The following is a 19,812-nucleotide window of genomic DNA, read 5'->3' as shown; positions in this document are numbered from 1 at the left end:
TTGGTACCAAGCAAATCGGGCTAGCTCAGAGAACTCTGGTGCCGTAACGAGTATTGTGTGTGCGTGTGTCATGGGCCCAATTTGCCGCGCAGCTGTTATAAGGCCCACTGCAGCCACAAAATCAGTGTCCCACAGCTACAGGCCAGTGAATAGAACATCACGACAGTCCCATCGTCTGTGTGTCATCGCACGGAGCGAGTGACACATGCTCCGCCACTTTGTTGCAGTTGGTTTAATTTCAAACGCGAGTGCCAGTTTACATTCGCCACTCGTTTTCTACCAGAGACGATCCCAGGAATTCACATCTGTAAGCTTAAGGTAAAGAATTTTTTTTTTCATAATTTTACCAGCTAAGGCCCAATGAGCTATATAACTCGTTTTCAGAAGCGACCTGGCGATCACAAATGATAGCAGTCGATGCAATGTGGAAGAGTCGACCAAAATACCCCCCAGGGCTTTCTTGGGAGGTATCTCAGCTGTGGCATGGCCGAGCAATTGCAGGGCTGCACCTGTACCCTCAACCTCCGTGTGATCCATGTGGATTGAACAAGTTGCCAGTTAAATTTTGATTTAAAGCTTTCATGACTGCAGTAATTCATATTCTTAGTTCTTTCGGTAAAGTCACTTTGAAGGGAAAAAAACAAAATAATCAAATATATATAAAACAATCAAAATTCTCACGACGCTTCGACCAAAACGCAAACGGTCATCATCAGGTGTGAAAAATCAACGGCAAGAAATATTTGAAAGAAGTGGCGGTGCGCATTGATTTATTTATTTTTAAACGGTGTTCGTGTTTATTTATTTATTTATAAAAACCGTTAGCGTCACGGGCAGCGATTTGGCAGTTTATTTAGAAGGACGAGTCCATCTATGTTCTGAAAAGAGGAGGTGGAAGACGAAAAATTAATTATGCTGTCTGAAAGCCACCGTAAGCGTGAACAATCAATTAATTAATACAGACACGTAACGGCTCTCACGCTTACGGTGGCTTTCAGACAGCAAACATTAATTTTTCGTCTCCCCCCTCCTCTTTTCAGAACATAGATGGACTTAATTGATTGTTCACGCTTACGGTGGCTTTCAGACAGCATACATTGATTTTTCGTCTCCCCCCTCCTCTTTTCAGAACTTAGATGGACTCGTCCTTCTAAATAAACTGCCAAATCGCTGCCCGTGACGCTAACGGTTTTTAGAAATAAATAAATAAACACACACCTTTAAAATAAAAAAATAAATGCGAACCGCCACTTCTTTCAAATGTTTCTTGCCGTTGGTTTTTCACACCTAATGATGACCGTTTACGTTTTGGTCGCAACGTTGTGAGAATTTTTTATTGTTTTATATATATTTTATTATTTTATTGTTTCCCTTCAACGTGACTTTACCGAAAGAGCTAAGAATATACATTAATACACCGTACGAATTTACCCTGCGTCCAAAAAAGTGTCAGTCCTTTGCCCAACATAGAATCCAAGGTCAGTGCAGGCTGCTGAGTGTTAATCACACGCTTCTAAAGGGCGGATGTTAATAACTGGTAAAGGATTTTTTTCTTTCATATTACACCAATTTCTGCTTCAGCGGCTACCATTAATTAAAACTTGATAAATGAACTGACTCCCAGTTAATCTCTCCGCATCAGTCGCCCGTAAGCATGTGAACACATACGCCACAGGAAACCCCATTGCAGCTGTGGATTTTTTCCCCCGGCGGTAAAAGGAAGGTGTCCTCTAAAAAAATACAGACACGTACTGGCTCTCACCTGGCTTAAATAAAGGATCTGTCCGCGTGTCTACAGCTGTGCGGCTGTGACATTTTACATAAAAATATTTGAGGGAGAGAAAAACAAAATTCACGCACAGGCGAATAATATAGACCAAGTGCCTTCAACAATATTCACCACCACCATCATCAGCCATTGTCAATCTACTGCTGGATGAAAGTTGCCACCTAAATCTGTCACGCTCCTGTGATGTAGTTATGAAACTAATTTTGAATAAAAAATTATTCCCGGGTTGATTCATTGCCGTTTTGCCTTGACGCGAAAGATTCAAGTTTGAGGTTTTTAAGACTTCCACTCAATTAATCCAAAGTCAAGGACGTTGCATTTCCTTTCTGGCCACAAATCAAGACGACAAGAAGGCTGATGTACGTATCACGGGTGTGTGATTTCTAGCGGCAAAATATTTTAATGGCCAGCTCACTTGCCGCACTAGACCGGTTTTACAATGAGCGATGGTTTAATTCTGCCATTTGGTAATTTCTGCTGTGTGGGATTATTACCAGAGCACTCCATCTCCTATAAAGTGGACACAATAGCCACCGTGGTAATTTGTAAGGAGTACACCATTGTGCTATTGGTGTCAAAGCTAAAAATTATAATTTAAATCCCTCGCTATACAATAACAATAATAAATTGGCCCTAAAATAAATATTACGACCCAAATCTCCATGCAAAAAAATTATAGATTCTCAATGGGATCGGTCCCGGTAAAAATAATAAGAAAAATGGACAATGAAATGAAATATTGTGCATATTCTAATACGCGAAATTTGCATTTATATAGCACATAAACACTGCAATATATGCAGACACTGCACAGCTAGGAGGAGATAACACGTGTATTAGGTAGTGGGGTCAGGGAATATCACCTGCACTCATTTAACCGCAGCGCGAGGATTACAAATTATGCGCAGCTGAATTTACACGGTGGTGGAGTGGAAATAGTGTGCTTATTTACCACGGTCGGGAGACAGGTTCGGAGAGGCATGAGTAGGAAATGTTAATTCGGAGGTGGGGCAAGAGAAGCACGGTTGGCTACGTACGGTGCGAAAGAAGTTTAACACGTAGTGAGTAGGTTTTCGCGACCAATATTATCCATAACAGAGGTTTGTTTGGGTCAGATCGCGTCATAGTTGAATGGTAAATGTTGTAGTGGTTTTACTCTCCAACACACAACCGGTTAGTGTTGAACTAGCAACGAATCGGCGTATTTTGTCTACGTGACAAACCTTACTAATTGGCTGTGGCGAGTGTAACGACACATTCATATTTACGCGACCTAACCCAAACCAACCTTCTATTATGGGTGCGAAAGAAGATCAACATACACACAAAGACAAAGACCCCCCGTGTAGCCTTAACAGACTGTCAGGGCAAGTGCTGTTAGCGAGCACCTATGAAGGCCGTCACAGCACACACGGGGGTGGGTGGCCAGCACCACGCCAGGCCGCCTTTGTCTCCCCAGTGGCGATGTTGTTACACGCTGCACCAGGTAATCATTTGAGGCTGAGTCGACCTAGGGTAGGCCTAGGACTGCTTCAGATAACAGTTACTGGTGGTGGCCATGAACGGGAATCGAACTCGTGTCGCCAGGTTCGTAGTGCAGCGCGCTAACCACTACACAACCGCTCCCCACATACACACATACACACACGCATGCAGAAGGAGGTGTTCCCACCGGCCTTCAACAGGACGAGAAATTCAGCAGCGTCGACAGTCGCGGGGAGGGATTTCGCAGACTGACCGCATCGGTGGTGACCAAGGAGAAGGGCTAATCTCCTATTGATGGCAGATTTGGAAAGGCCGTGGCTGCTGGTGCGGAGAGTGGGTGGTGGGAAGTAGGGCGAGACGAGATTAGAAAGCTAAGCAGAGGTGAATTAAATTATTGTACATACGCGTGTGTGTCAGTCCACTGCTGGACGATCGCCTCCCCATGCTGGCGTTGGTTATGGAGGCCTCTGATAATTCGTTTTTTTTTCAACCATCCTTCGCCCCGCTGGTCAGTGCGGGTTGGTGACGGGGAGGGAGTGCCCAGAACGAGTTCAGGTGCTGGCCATGACCGGGAATCAAGCTCAAGTGGTTGGGTCTGCAGCGCACTCAGCTGACTACTGCGCGATCGGTGATTTGTGAATGAGCCCTGCGCAATGAGCCACGCCACTGCATTAACAGCGCGATGGGAATGGATGGGGTCGGGGTGAGGGGGTGGACGCGGGTGGGGCGTGGGCAGAATCATGGGCAGGATGGAGTGGGTGGAGACGCTTGGAGGATGAAGGGAAGTCGAAGCAATGATGGGTGGCGGTGCTAGCCCATCGGGTGCCCTAAGCAAGCATTATTTTAGTTTGGAGAAGAGATACAGATATCGCAGATATAGGGGGGGGGGGGGGGGGGTAAATAAACACAGTGTAGTCACAAAGAGAGAAGTAGGTTAGAGAAGAGAGGTGCGCACATGATAGAGACACAAATTATTTATTTTCTTAAAAAAAAAACTTAACTAACGTGTCGTGTTTTTTTCTAACTTGAATTTGAGCTGATATGGAAGTCCCCCTGTTTTTTTTATTTCTTTCTCACGAATCTGGAACATTCCAGCTACTTGGAGCCCTACGCATTTGGTTGCTTTTCTTTGTGCCTCGTGCTGCCTCTGGCCGCGATTATGGTGGCTACGAGCTGTGTCGATCGGGGCTTCGGTTTCAGGCGCCACGTGGAAAATCGCAAGCGCCGTTGTGAAGGCCAGCGGATGGGGAGAGGCGCCGTGGTGAGAGACGGGCAGCGAGGGTTACATTCGGGGCTGAGGACTGCGAAGTTTTGGGAGAGTGCAGAAAGACAGGAGGTGCTGCCGAGCGAAGCTGTTGTGAAGACGTGGGGGGAAAAGCACGTTCTCAACGAGAACGCCTGAATTCGCACGAATGACACGTGCAAAATTAACGCACTGCAAAATAAAAAATTCTCAGTAAGGCCAATTTAAAAATAAAACAAAAAAGCGAAGGACGTTTCGCGGAGTCATGAAGATGGCAGCTCACGTCTCAGCAAATCGGGAGTTTAAGCTGCGGACGCTCGGTCGTGTGATGACGCACAGAGCTCACAGTTGTGTGATACGTCATCCCCGTGACGTGTTGGTCACGTCACAATTCGGGGGGGGGAGGGGTGGGGATGTTACCAATTGTAAGCCGGTGGCACCCCCAGCCATCAATTCCTAATACAAACCAAAACCCATCATAAACGTTTGTGTGTGTTTGTTACTATCATGAACGTTTGTGTGTGTGTGTGTGTTACTATCATGAACGTTTGTGTGTGTGTGTTACCATTATGAACTTTGTGTGTATGTTACCATTATGAACGTTTGTGTGTGTGTGTTTGTTACCATTACCGTGTCACCAAATCCATGAAAATACGCTGACCCCATTTTCACTGCCATATTGAGGCGCAAATTCTCATGATTGTGTTAAGAGGCCTCGCACAGGGGATCACCGTTGTTGCGCTCTCTGTCCGTCTGTGGGGGAATTAGCGGAATGTTTGCTTCATCACCTCGTGCCATAACTCCAGGCACGGGCAACTGAGATTATGCATTTGTTGATTACGTTAAAGCTATATCGTACAATACATTCCATATATATTTATATTTGTATCATGAAGGGGAGAAATTGCCACCCACTGCTATTTTCCCCCATGCTATGTTATCTGTAATAGGGTAAACTCTTAGAATTCGATACATAATATATATTGCTCATATAGTGTATTGTATTTTGATGTTTCCACATTCACTTAACGACATCAGTTCACATTGAGACTCGTCTATTTTGTTTTTGCAACCGAGATAAGTAACTGTGCCTGCACTGTGTCAGTTATTAAACTGTCAGGACAAATACGACCTTAAAAATATGATTTCGCATCATTTATACGTCGCAAAATGTTGGCTTTTAAATTGGAGATATGGTATTGGCACACGTTACCCTCTGCCACTGCATACGGTGTTACAGGATCTGCAAAATCCAAATCACATCAGACGATGCACTTCGTTAATTCCCAGAGAAAATGGCCAAGGTGTCTGTGCGAATCAATCCATCGTCTTGATGCAAACTCACTTAGTATTGAGCGCCGCTGATCGCCACGTTTCTCAGACGCTGACGGTCCAATTCCCAAATTTCATAATTCCAGCCAGCAGCTGCTGCTGCGAAAGGGGCGGCTGTCAAGTGGCTGTGAAAGATTTGTCCCTGTTAGCTCAAGGGCAGGAGGCTATCAAATTCCGGTAATATCCCAGCTCTCTCAACCCGCGGGACCATTGGAACCCGTAAATAATGATAATCGTTAATTCCTCCCATTATGGGAGTTAGCTGTCGTTGCTCTCCAAGGCGGCGTGCCGGTCCGTGTTGTTGGCACGATGTCCGACGTTTCGCACAACGGGCAGAAACCGAATAGAGCAGCAGCAGCATCAGCAGCAGCCGCCGATAACCCCTGCACAATAGAGTGAGCTGCTGAAATCAGTTCCCGAATAAGCTCTCAGCACGTGGAACGAAACGTCGGACACTTCACCGAACATCACGCGGTACAACCCGAAAACACGTCGCAGAGAGCTACACAGGCAGCACAACCACGAACACCTACTGTATGCCGTTTGCTCTTTCATGTAAACATCAACACACAATCTTTGGCGGCTCTGCCCATCAGAAATGCGTGTGAATTGATTCTGGAAGCTACAGGCCACACTGCCTTGCCCTTGTCCATCTGTGTTGGTATTTTACCCATTGCACTCGGGCGGAGAATGCTCTTTTCATTACAAACCAGCACGGTGAACCCTGCCATCCTGTGCGACAGATGTAATTCACTTTGTTTAAATGTCACCGGCAAACAAAACAAAAAGTGCAATGGGAAAGAGAGTGAGCGGCGCATGTTTTGGTTTTGCACGAAACCAAAAAAAATGAGCACAAAATCAATGTACTCCTGGCACAACACAATCAACGCCAGGTCATGCCTTTGTCCCTCGCGTTTGACCTCCGACCCCTAACTGCTGTGATTTCGTTAATCTCGGTGTTTGTTCGACGTTGTCGTTGGACATTGTGAATATGTGGTAACCCCGGCCGTACGCTATTTTCTCTGTATAAATATTAAGGAGCTGTGATGATTAATTAATTTAACAGTCTGGGGAATACCTCCATTGCTCTGCTGTGCCCGCTGTCTGGGATTCTCTCCCACCCTGAAGCCATATAGACTTACTCTTATTCACTATTAACAGTTTTTGTTTTATTTTACCAAGTAAGGCCCATTTTTTTTTAGAAGCGACCTCGCCAGATTATTAGCATTTTTATTTTTAACCCAATTTGCAATCCAACCCATAAAACGTGAAACAAACTATCACACGGCATCATTCTATACCGTGTGTCGTGACAGCTTGCATCCACACGAGGAGGCTGGCCTGATATAAACACGTGAGACACATTCATAGAAACACGTGAGACACATTCATAGTAACACGTGGGATACATTCATAGAAACACGTGAGACATTCATAGACACACGTGGGACACATTCATAGAAACACGTGAGACACATTCATAGACACACGTGGGACACATTCATAGAAACACGTGAAACACATTCATAGAAACACGTGGGACACATTCATAAATACGTTAGACACATTCATAAAAACACGTGGGACACATTCATAGACACACGTGGGACACATTCATAGACACACGTGGGACACATTGATATGAACACGTGGGATACATTCATAGAAACACGTCGGACACATTCATAGAAACACGTGAGACACATTCATAGAAACACGTGAGACACATTCATAGAAACACGTGAGACACATTGATAGAAATACGTGAGACACATTCATAGAAACACGGGGGACACATTCATAGAAACACGTGAGACACATTGATAGAAACACGTGAGACACATTCATAGAAACACGGGGGACACATTCATAGAAACACGTGGGACACATTCACACATTTGCAATCTCGGAGATGCATAAGTAACCACGATGAATAAATGCATCAAGACTCCGTGCATGTGAATGTGGGGCACAGCTGGGCAAGAGGAGGATCGCCTCGGGAGCCTCCGGGGTTGCTGTTGCCGGCTACTGCTGCTGCTGTTGCCGGCTACTGCTGCTGCTGCTGTTGCCGGCTACTGCTGCTGTTGCCGGCTGTTGCTCCTGCTGTTGCCGGCTACTGCTCCTCCCGGCTACTGCTCCTCCCGGCTACTGCTCCTGCCGGCTACTGCTGCTGTTGCCGGCTGCTTCTGTTGCCGGCTGCTCCTGCTTCAATCCGATTCCAAGCTACAGGCCCCGCAGACGGCAACGTCGCCTCAAGTCACCCGATCTGACTCACAGGCTCCACCGTCTCACAAATCCTGAACACCCCCAAAGGCCCCGCCCCCCTCCCCCCCCCCCATTCCCTCCCTCTCTCTCTGTCTCTCTCTATATAGAATCGTGATGAGTCTGCGTGTGACATATTTGGCTTTACAATGAGACACGGGAGCGAGCCTGGTGAAACATTCGCGGACGGGACCGCTGCACTGACGAACGAGGAGAACACTCGGCGTGCATAGCCCGCACCTCCGGGTTAGCGCGGTTGGCTACGTACGGTGCAAAAGAAGTTCAACATACACACGTACATATCATGGTTCATTATCGTCATCATCATCATCATCGTCAGTAATGGTCAATCAATCCACTGCTGCTGGACGAAGGCGTCTCCAAGCTCTTGCCGTCTCCCCCGATCCTATGATGTAATGATTCCCCTGGCGTTTGCACGAAAGCTGATTTCATCACTCCATCTCTCGGTGGACGCGTTCTCAGATACGTTCCATTTCCTTGGCTGCCACTGCGTTATCATTATTATCATCAGCAGTAACCATCGGTAATTGGCTCTTCTAGCCGGCCCTTGCCTTGCCCACGCCCACGGTATTCACACTGTCGAAGATGACTTCAGCCTGACTATGTTCTCTGCGCGACGTGCTGATCCCCATTCTGCCTCTGGGCGTTATCTATGGGCACGCAACTCACCCTCCACGCTCTCTTGTGGAATTTGCAGTTTTCGTCCCATTCTTTGCGCCGATGAGCCGTGTTTCATGCCTGGTAGCAGGCGATGATTAAACACGTTATTCTTCTGCTCACCGCATTGGAATTATGCTACTGGCTCATGGGTAATGAATATATAATATGGCACAGACGGCAAGTCTGACTCTCCACGTAAACAAAATGTTTTTATTTTCGTCCATCACCTTGATGTCTATCTTGAAGGAACGATGCAACCAATGAAGCGCAAGACAGCGGACAGGGTGACGTTTGTCCTGACATACCACACATCAAACCTGGCCATCAAAGAAAACCGATCGTCCCTGAACAATTTTTCACATCCCGAAGAGTGATGCAGTTACTGCCAAACATTGTTGTTGTTGAACGACCTCCATGTTATATTCGCCGTTTCGACTGCAACACAAGCAATCATCATCAAGAAAATTTGAAAAAAGTGGCGGTTTTTTTTCCTAACTACGAAACGTCGTGAGAAATTTATTGTTTTTTATTTTTATTATTTCATTGTTTCCCTTCTACGTGACTTTACCGAAAGAACCAAGAATATGAATCCCTTTAGTTATGAAAGCTTTAAATCAAAATTTTACCTTCATGTTGTGTGTTCCGCACAAGCACAAACCTCGGGCATCTGCCATTACTCGGCTCCAATGCGGAACGCCAGCCAACAACAGCAAGAACAACATAAACACACCGGACTCCTTCTCGCATAAGCAGCGACGACACGGAGTGCTCTGCATGAAAACAAAACAAACCCTGGAGCCCGTAACGATCAGCGACGACAACAGCAAAGGCGTGCACAAAACGACAAGCACTGTGTTGGAGGATACTGAACAGAAAACAAAACAACGCGTTGCTTGGCCGATAGACACCCGTGGCAATTCGCGTTGGCTGGCCTCATAAACGCGGGGCAGATCTCTCGTGATGGCACCATTAACTCTCATGCTGCAGTCAGCGTTTCCCCAAGAACAACATCAGGAATACGCGGCGACCTTCCCACTATTTTCCTCGGCACGCCATGCCATGCTTGTGTCAGCTGAATATTCACGAGCTTCGGTGGATAGTTTTCCAAATTGCCTAATTTAAGGTATATACATTTTTTACCTCTTTAATTTTATTACACCGAGACACTGTGACTAATCACAGCCGTCACACAGCTGCCGTTACTCACTGTATGTTCGCCAATGCCTGCAAGTACTGCGTTAAGGGTATGATTGCGATTGCAATGCTGGTTGGGGATTAGCTCACCCCATCATTCCTGTGCGGTCAACAAAATCAGTACCACTTTGTGGGAAAGTCAACAATAGTTGTCCTATGGATAGACTCGCCCCCCTGTCATAGGAATGTGGAATTTCCACCACTGCCTCAGGGCTATAAACAGGAGATGAGCACCGCCTCAATACTTATTCGAGCCGGAAATCACTTTCCTCAATAAAACTAAAATCTGTGAGGCTGTGGTTGAGGGTCAGTGCGTTCCACAATTGGTCTGTCGAGTCAATGAAATATAATGCGACTAATGATGCCGATTGTATAAAGAGGAAAGCCCCAGAGAGGCTCAAGGTTCTTTGTCAGGAGGGGATGTTTGGCTAATTGCATTTCAATAGTGTCTGGCTTCATGTGGGATACATTTGGAGTATCCGGAGAAACCCCATGACAACGGCATCTGTTGGTCACCCATCCAAGTTCTAAACCGGGTTTCAATTCTTTTCAGCTCCTGAAATTCTACGAGATCGGGCATATTTATGGCGATTCGGTTGTAGGAAAATATGTACCACAGCAAGAAACATAAACATTGGGGTTCCTCAAAATGTGCCACATGACTTAAATGGAATCGTACCTAGCAATCAATCTCCATCGAACAAAGACGGTCACCGCATCGCGCGCTTTCAAATGCGCTTTTGCGGCTGTCTGAAATGCTTTTTCTTCCGATATTAGGAAGCCACGTCAGCTATGCACTTTTAAATCATCCAGCTTGAAACATTTTTTTCTTTAGAACTGCTTTTTGTGTTTAGTTTGTTGTCCTTCCCCCGCACCTCCGATTATCACGGTTGGCTACGTACGGTGAGATAGAAGTTCAACATATGGACGCATATTCTCTAATTAACTCATCACCTGCTCGTGTCGCGTGCAATCACAAAACCAGGAGTGGATGTTCGCTACTGATCCGAACTGGAGCCACGGCACACATCGCTCTGCCCTGGCCCTCGTAGTTGCCTGCACACTAGGGCAGGGAACTCCACGTGGCATCGCCCACGTGGCTTGTAGCTGAGGTTCTCAGCGGTGCTGCAGTCATAACCGTGACACCTGTACTGAAATTTGCACGGTTCACAAACGAGGTTCAACATACACACATGAAGACTCATGCCGCAGGTCACCCTTGCAGGTGAGAGGATCCTTGTCTCTTGCGTTCTCACTTGGCTGAATAAATGATACAATTGAACCATGTAGACCTGGCCATCGACATGAGAATGTGGAATTTCTACCGTGGCCTCGGGACTACTTCCTTCTTTGCTCCGCCTAAGCAACGTCCTCTACTGTCCCCACTGAGCCAACGTGCGGCTGGCTGTGATGGACGGTGATGGGGGAACACCGGGAGGTGCTCAGAGAAGGGGGAAGAGTGGAATCCGAGTGAGACATCAACCACTGGAACAGAATGGAAGCTGCCTCAGTCGAAAGGGGCAGCGACGGACGGATAGAAAGTTGAGAGAGAGGAGAGAGAGGAGAGAGAGACAGCACGGCGAGGAGATGCCAGGGAAGGGGGCGGCCATGCCCCAATGGCTCAAAAGGGGTCAAAAGGCCGAGGTAGTAGAAAAAGGGAGTGCATGAAGTTGACGGATCAATGCCTACAGCTGCCCAGCCATTCTCTTTGTTTTTCTTCTTGCAGGAGGCACACCATCTGCTGTGAGGTGGACATTGCTGACAAACGCAGCGCCCCTCCCGCCCCGATGTCTGTGCGCGTGTGGGAGCGGTGGTGCAGCGGTTAGCGCTACGTTGCGCCACGAACCCGGCCACCCGAGTTCGATTCCAGCTCACGGCCAGCACTTGTGACCACTATCTGAACTGGTCATGGGCCTCTCTTCGGTCGACTCTTCCTCAAATGAGCACCTGGTGCGGTGTGTAAAACATCGCCACTGGGGAGACAAAGACGGCCCGGCGTGGTGCTGGCCACCTACCCCCTTTCGTGTGCGGTTCCGGCCTTCATAGGCGCTCGCAATCAGCACCTGCCCCATCGGTCGTTTAACTTATACTGGAAGATCTTTGTCTTCGTGTCTCTTTGCGCGTGTGTTGCGTGCGCGGCAGAATTACAGCCAATCGTAGGATTGCCCTCGGATTAATTGCGCAAAGTAACCAACGAACCCCCATCTAATGAAGCCGCTCCGTGTATGCCTCACCTGGCAGAACAAAGGGGCATTGATCGGGCGATGGTTTTGATTGCGCGCTCGCGAACGGGGGGCTGTTCTGACGGCGCATAGCCGGGCAGCGCTGGGGGGGGGGGGGGGGGCGGCGCGTTCAGCGGCACAAGGAAGGGGCAGCGGCCCAGATGGAAACAACAACAACAAACACCATCATTGTGTGGCACATCCACGCCAATTTAGCACGGGCGGTCTACCGCTGTGCACGGCGGTCACTGGTGACGCGACGAGACAATCTCGCTCGGCGTCTTCACTCAGGCTTGGGCTCACTCCGTGTCGGCACGGTCGCTCGCGCTTTGACCTCTGGCCGGCAGTCATCGTCTATCGGTGGTCGTGATGGTGGCGGTGACGATGGTGGTGATGATGAGGGTGGTGGTGATGATGATGATGATGGTGGTGGCTATGATGGAGGTGATGGTCTCATTTGGGCAGCGGTCGTTGCCACAGTCACGTTTAATTATTTCCGTCCACTCGCAGTCACCATCGACTAAATTTAAACACGCTTCTTTGACGGATATTTTCGTCGCTAAATTACGCTGAGAAGTTAATTGCGATCCAGATTCAACGTGTGACGGTTGAAAAAACTCAATGGCAGCTGTGGCTTTCGAGCAGAGTGAATCGTCACTGCAATCCGTGGTCTCGCCACGGTTCGTGCTTTGACGAGTTCACCTGATTTAAAATCATCAATCGGTCAATCATTTAAGCAGCTGATAGCTCAATATAATTCATTATCTCGCTGCAAGCAAAGACAGATGCAATCATAGTAGCATATCGACAATTGTTATGTATTGGCAATGTTCATTTGGAAACGTGGCATTACACATAAACGTGGATTGTTTGTGGATGCGCTTACGAAGTCTGTAACGGCAGTAATGGCCTTTGTGGAAGAGCGGCAGCACTCGTAGCTAATTCCCTGCAGAAATTACCAGGGATTAAAATGTCGACTCAGATTGGTCAAGTGGAGATCTGCGCTAATAACCAGGCTACCCAATGGCCCAATTTACATTGTGAATTGAAAAGACAGAGAGGCCAGGAATGCCACGGTGCCGGGAAATAGCCAGGGAATTCCTCGAGGAGACAGCTCACAGCCGCTGCTTTTTGCGTTTAGTGTGTGTCGTCCTTCCCCCGCACCTCCGATTAGCACGGTTGGCTACGTACGGTGCGAAAGAAGTCCAACGTACAGTACATACGTGCTACATCAAGCAAAGCCAGCCTACGCCTGGCTCGTCACATCCACCGATCTGTCACGATCAGAGACAAAGGAAACAATGTCAAGGTGCAGCCAGGCAATTACTCCCTCGTGCCACTGCTGGTGGAAGGGCCTCCACTCAAATAGCTCAAGGGTAGCCCTCTAGAGCAGGGGTGGGGAACGTCCGGCCCGCGGGCCGTATGAGGCCCGCGAAATCATTTGGTCTCTGGCCCTGCCAAGGCAACCGCAGGCGGGACTCGAAATTCAACAAATCTAGGAGCAAACCTGGAAAAGCAGTTGCGAGTAGCAACATCCTCAATACCAGCTAACATCATCACACGCCACACCAAAGAGAAGCAGTTCCAGCCATCACATTGGGGGTGAGTTAATTAAATGTTTTACCTAATGTAACAGGCTAATTATTTAAGTTGATAATTTTGTGTGGCCCGCGAATGATGTTATAAATATCCAAATGGTCCCCTGGCAGAAAAAAAGGTTCCCCGCCCCTGCTCTACAGGATCCTTGGCCGACTCTTCCACGCCGGCCCTTGCACTTTTGAAGAGGCCGGAGTACCTCCACCTTAACCCCACCAGGCTCGAGCCGCCGATTGACTCACTGTGGTGCGCTCATCAGTACTGGCATGTGGACAGAGGTAGAGGGATTCAAGACACCTGCACCGTTGTTTCAGTTGCGGTGCCAGGAGGCCGAATCGAACCTGAATGCAACCCTGGATCGCAACGCCAGTGTGCTAACCACTACGCCGGGGCAGATTCAGAGAGATGCGGGACAATACTTTGACAGACACCCAACTGGCCCATGAGCATTCCAAGCATTCGCTAACGATCACACGTGAAATGTGGTCTCTTGGGGGGACTGCGAGTTCTCTGGTCAGGAGGATCCGCTGCTGGAGGTCCCACAGAGAGTGGCTTCTGGCGTTTGGCTGAGCAGTGGGCTCAATAATCCCTGCCCGAGCGTGCCTTCTTCTGTTTGACAAAATAATGAACGTTCAATGGGCGCAATCATTACATCAATACAGCCCTTCTGCCTCCCCGCCACAGTCCACCAAAGCCGTGTCGCAAAGGATCAGCCCTCGCGTGGCAACAGCACTGCCCTCTGGCCGCGTGTCTGTCACGAAGGGCATCTCAGAATGATGACACGCGGCACTGGCACCGGTAGCGCGACGAGCGGCAGGGTCCCGTTAAGGTGTCCCGGTGAGCACGGTTGACCGCTTCTGCGTCAATTAGTGTGATGCTATGTAAGTAGGTTAAGGTGCAGCACTGATATTTTGTTTTTCCACGCCAAGGCTTTTCAGAAGGTCCGGCACTATTCGGAGCGACAGAGAGCACATTATGTAGGGTGTGTTCTTCGGCCTACTTTTCCACGCCGACCAGACGTCTCAGGAGATGTGACGTCTCTATGTATGGTGCCGTCAAATAGTTTTGAAACTACAGAAGAGTATATAAGCGCCTCAAACCACTGTAATGCACACTCTGCATTTTTGAAAAAGACATAAGTGTTCATGTAAGCTTGGGAGAGGCTGTAGTAACCACACTTTATCCCACCTGTCGATATACTGTGGAAAAAAACTTGCCCATTTGTTTTAATTGCCGTGCCGGGAGATTGAATTGAAACAGAAACCTCTACATTGTAAGTCCAGTGTGCTGGCCATCACGCTATTGCAGCATTATTATGTAGTATATAGGGACAAAAATAGTGCTGTCGGTAACGCATCTCCATTGGAACCATGTTATAGTGACCTCCTATAGCGCCGTTTCCTATAGCATTGACGGTAACGCATCTCCATTTGAACCGTGTTATAGCGACCTCCTATAGCGCCGTTTCCTATAGCATTGACGGTAACGCATCTCCATTTGAACCGTGTTATAGCGACCTCCTATAGCGCCGTTTCCTATAGCATTTACAGTAACGGATCTCCATTTGAACCGTGTTATAGCGACCTCCTATAGCGCCGTTTTACTATAGCATTTACGGTAACGCATCTCCATTTGAACCGTGTTATAGCGACCTCCTATAGCGCCGTTTCCTATAGCATTTACGGTAACGCATCTCCATTTGAACCGTGTTATAGCGACCTCCTATAGCGCCGTTTCCTATAGCATTGACGGTAACGCATCTCCATTTGAACCGTGTTATAGCGACCTCCTATAGCGCCGTTTCCTATAGCATTGACGGTAACGCATCTCCATTTGAACCGTGTTATAGCGACCTCCTATGTCGCCGTTTCCTATAGCATTTACGGTAACGCATCTCCATTTGAACCGTGTTATAGCGACCTCCTATAGCGCCGTTTCCTATAGCATTGACGGTAACGCATCTCCATTTGAACCGTGTTATAGCGACCTCCTATAGCACTCTTTGGAATAGCGCTGCGTTGACCAAGAACGTATCCTGAGCGCAATAAGCAGTATGCCTGCATTGTGCTATGCAATGAAAAAACGATGTACACTTTACCACAATGTGCGTGCCAAATACATTAAGCGTGTGCAACGTGGAGGGAGGATAGAGAATAAAAAAGTCAAAATATCGCATAGGCATTAAGTGGACAAAAATCTCGCATGCACACACGCATGCACACAGCCTTGTAATTACATGGAAATGTGTCATTTGAAAACCCTGTGGCTAAATGGTTTGTTCCGTCCTCGAAGAAGTGCTGGCATAGGTGTCATTAATCACAGGTCTAGACACAGACTGTACCATTTATAAATGTTCGGTGGGGGGGGGGGGGGGTGTCCACACACCTACATGTGAGTCATTTATTTTTGTATTAGGTGACTTCAAGTCTTTCGTATCAAAAAAATCCAATATACTGAACCCAAATAACAAATGAAGACAGTCCAGTTGTTAAACAAGATACAAACAAATTTAACTTGTAAACTCTCCGTGTCACCAGGTATACATTTCTGCAGGGGGAACGATAGCGCGAATCTCTCGTACAGCGGCCGGTGTGCGACGCACCACTGCGGTAGAAATTGCCCATCGACAGAATGTACACTCAGTTCGCAAAAGCAATTGTTCTTTTGTGTGTGTGTTTTTTTACGTGGCATTTTGAAGAGCAAGTGGCAACACATTATAGGTGCGCGTCGAGTCTGCTAAATCCGTTGGATGCTATCTCGAGTTGCTTTGATGTACGTTCAGTTCATCGGAGTGAACGAGCGGCGAAGGCAGTTGATCATCGAGCATGGCTCGGCGTGGGATTGCGCGAATGGTGAATTGAACAGTCAAATGGATAGTGAATTGAACAGTGAAGTGAATAGTGAAATGCACAGAGAATTGAATAGTTAATTGGACAGTGATGTGCATAGTGAAATGAATACTGAACTGAACAGTGAAGTGAATAGTGAATTGAACAGTGAATTGAATAGTGAATGTAATAGTGAATTGAATAGTGAATCGAACATCGAAGTGAGCAGTGGATTCGAACAGTGAATGGAATAGTGAATTGAAAAGCGAATACGAACGGTGAAATTAATTGAAGAGTGAGGTGAATGGTGAAATGAAGAGTGAATAGAGCCGTGTTTGCCCACTTCGCGAGTGAGCCGTGAGGTCTCAATGTCGTGCTCACATTCAAACTGCGGTGCTGCGAGAAGGTCTTGCGTCGTGCGTCTTAGCCGAGGAGGCGCGTGAAGAGGCACGCCACGACATTTGACCACTCTGGGAATTCTGGAACCTCTGCAGTCAGCGATGCTTTGTCACAGTTTGTGATGTGACCCGATCGTGCACACGCCGACCATGAATCACGGTGCTCTTGTGTATGACGGCTGAATCATCATCACCATCATCACCATCATCATCGATATATCTATAGCACAAGATGCACTGTGACAGATTTAAATGTTCTCATGCAATATAATTAAAATGTTAATTCACAGAGCTTGGTTAATCCACTGCTGGATGAAGGTCTCGTCACACCATACGAGTCGTGATGTCGCCATCACTCAGGGTCTCGCAATGCGGTCCGCGAGAGGCGGCGACTGTTTGACCATACTTCACCGCGCTTGGCCAGAGAGGGCCCGTGAATATATTTATGCACGCAACGTTTAAGCACCCGTCCTGTTTATGCGTTTAAAAAAGGTGACTCTGTGAGGCTTTCCTGAACTCGACTTATACTATTATATTTATAGTGTACATGTATTAAATAAAATCTTAACTTGCACTTATGCAAACTATGCATACCGTTAGCCTGGCACGGGCAATTAGACCGCTGTCAATTTGTAGTATTGCTTCGATAGGGGATCAAGACGTGATTAAATTCCGAGTGACATTAAAAAAATATATACATACGCACACGCGAACTGCATCGTTTAAAAGACCAACAACCGACAATGGCCCGTGACAAGTGCCGCCAGATCTCGCGTGATTCTCCAAAAGCAGATCAAGAGCAAGAGCTCGATGGGCTGCCACGTGGCTACACGAAGGGCAGTGGGACCAAGGCTCCGTGATTGAGAGGCACGAATCAACGCTCCCCTGGCACCGCAGCTCCCAGCTGACCGCTCACTCAACACGAGGAATCACACGCGGCGGTCGCGCGCGCCTCAACAGGACGCCCTCAATAATTAAACAAAATCCAAGGAGCCCATGGAGCCCCCGCACGTCGGAACGCATCACCTTACCGTACGCGCCAGGGGTTGCTGATGCTGCTGCTGGCCTCGGGGCTGTTGCGGAACGTCGAGTCAGCCTCTCACGGAAGGAGACTTAGCGCTCAACGCGCTACCCATATCCAGCGTGCATGTCAATGCGGCATCCTCCTCCTCCTCCTGCTGCTGCTGGCTGCTCCTTCCTGCCTCCTCCTCCTTCTTCTCGCACGACCACCGCACCAACTCCTCCTCGTTTCCCCAGCGGCCCGTGAACATGCGCTGCTGCCACACTCGCTGGTGGTGTGGGGGGAGGGGCGATGGGGGGGGGGGGGCTAGCGGAGCTTGGTCAAGTCTTGCTCCGCGGGGGGGGAGGGGGTGCAAATCTCTAATTACGGCATCATTTGCAGAATTTAGATAGCCGCCTATTGAGCCCCGGCACGACACGCACGAGTCGCGGGTTGTGTTATTTTTAGGGGGTCTGGTGCTGGGCCCCACTGCGCGCGAAGACTGATGCTCAGTCGCGTCTCTCACTCTGTCCCCCCCCTCCCCCCGCTGTTCATCTCTCCCCCACCACTCTCTCTCTCTCTCTCCTCCATGCACGTTCTGTCTGTCTCCTCCCTCTCTCCCTCCTCGACTGCTCTCTCCGCTGCATTCCTGATCAGGATAGCACGCACAGCTTCCCCGCATCCCAAGAATGCTTTGGGAGACTCTTCGCATGCCCCCTGCTGCTCACTGCCAATGATTGTTGCCTTCAAGCGGCGAGTGGCGCCGTGACTGAACAGCGGAGCGGTCTCTCGCGGCACGGTGAACGGAATAGCAACTACAAGAGTAGGTTTTCACCCTTACTGGAAATAAAACAGTTGTGTCAAGATGTTAAAACACCAAAATGAAACCTTTGTCAAGGAATCAGTCTGCATTGATACTGGCAAGGGAGGTCCCATGAAGCAGCTGCCCACTCCGAGCTCTCAATGTCCTGATAGTGGCATTGTCTTGGTGCTGTTCGTCTTTGGGCGTCCTCTGGTCTAACACTGTTAGTGAGACAAGGCTCTAAAGAAAGCTGCCTCTGGTGTGGACCAATCAGCTTCAAAGAAAATGCATCATCACTACCAGAGAATGTACTCTTTGGTTTTTTCGGTAAAGTCACGTAGAAATAAGAAATAATAATAAAAATAAAAGTACATAATAGCATACGACGTTTCTACGTGACTTTACCGAAAAAAAAAAACAAAGAGTAATTCCTACAGTCACGAAAGCACCAAATCTACCAGAGAATGTGTTTTTTTTTTATTTGGATGTTCACCACAAGCATATGTGGTTATTGCAGACATGATTCCTTGAAAAAAAGGTTTCAGTTTGGTGTTTTAACATCTTAACACTGCAGTTGTTTTGCCAGAAAGGGTCAAACCAACTCTTGTATTTTGAAAGTGGCAGGGGACGTCTCAGGAGCACAGCAGCCGCTGTTGTGCGAGACGGCCACTGTGGCACCGTGATGTCGCATTGCCGTCATTGCGGTCACGTGCCGTTCGGCACGCGATGTCCGACGTTTCTGTCCGCATGCCGGGAAACTTCGCGAGGACATTCATTTCAGCTCAACTTCAGTTCAATCCCCGGACAAGCTCCCAACACGAAGCGTAAAAAACGTCGGACGTCGTGCCGAACGACCCGGAAACGCATCGGTCCTTGAAAAGTTAACCGCGCTTTGAAAATGTTGTGAAGATGTACCCTTTTTATTTTTTTAAATCACAATATATAATTTGTCATTATCACCATAGCATGCTTACTAATGG

At 48.0% G+C, this 19,812-nt stretch overlaps 1 protein-coding gene across 1 annotated transcript in view; it reads right to left on the bottom strand.

The window, feature by feature from the left end:
* Positions 1-18,600, bottom strand: part of MYO16 (myosin XVI) — a 244,649-nt gene extending 226,049 nt beyond the window's left edge. The window contains exon 1 of the mRNA XM_076054072.1: positions 18,062-18,600. The gene's annotated coding sequence lies outside the window, so the exon portion shown is untranslated. The remainder of the gene's footprint in view (positions 1-18,061) is intronic.
* Positions 18,601-19,812: the final 1,212 nt, after the last annotated feature.

This window comes from Petromyzon marinus, chromosome 64 (genome assembly GCF_048934315.1).
Source record: "Petromyzon marinus isolate PM22_M1 ecotype Great Lakes invasive population chromosome 64, UKy_Petmar_22M1.pri1.0, whole genome shotgun sequence".
NCBI lineage: Eukaryota > Metazoa > Chordata > Hyperoartia > Petromyzontiformes > Petromyzontidae > Petromyzon > Petromyzon marinus.
The sequence above is the reverse complement of the archived record's forward strand: the minus strand, read 5'-3'. Positions and strand labels throughout refer to the sequence as shown.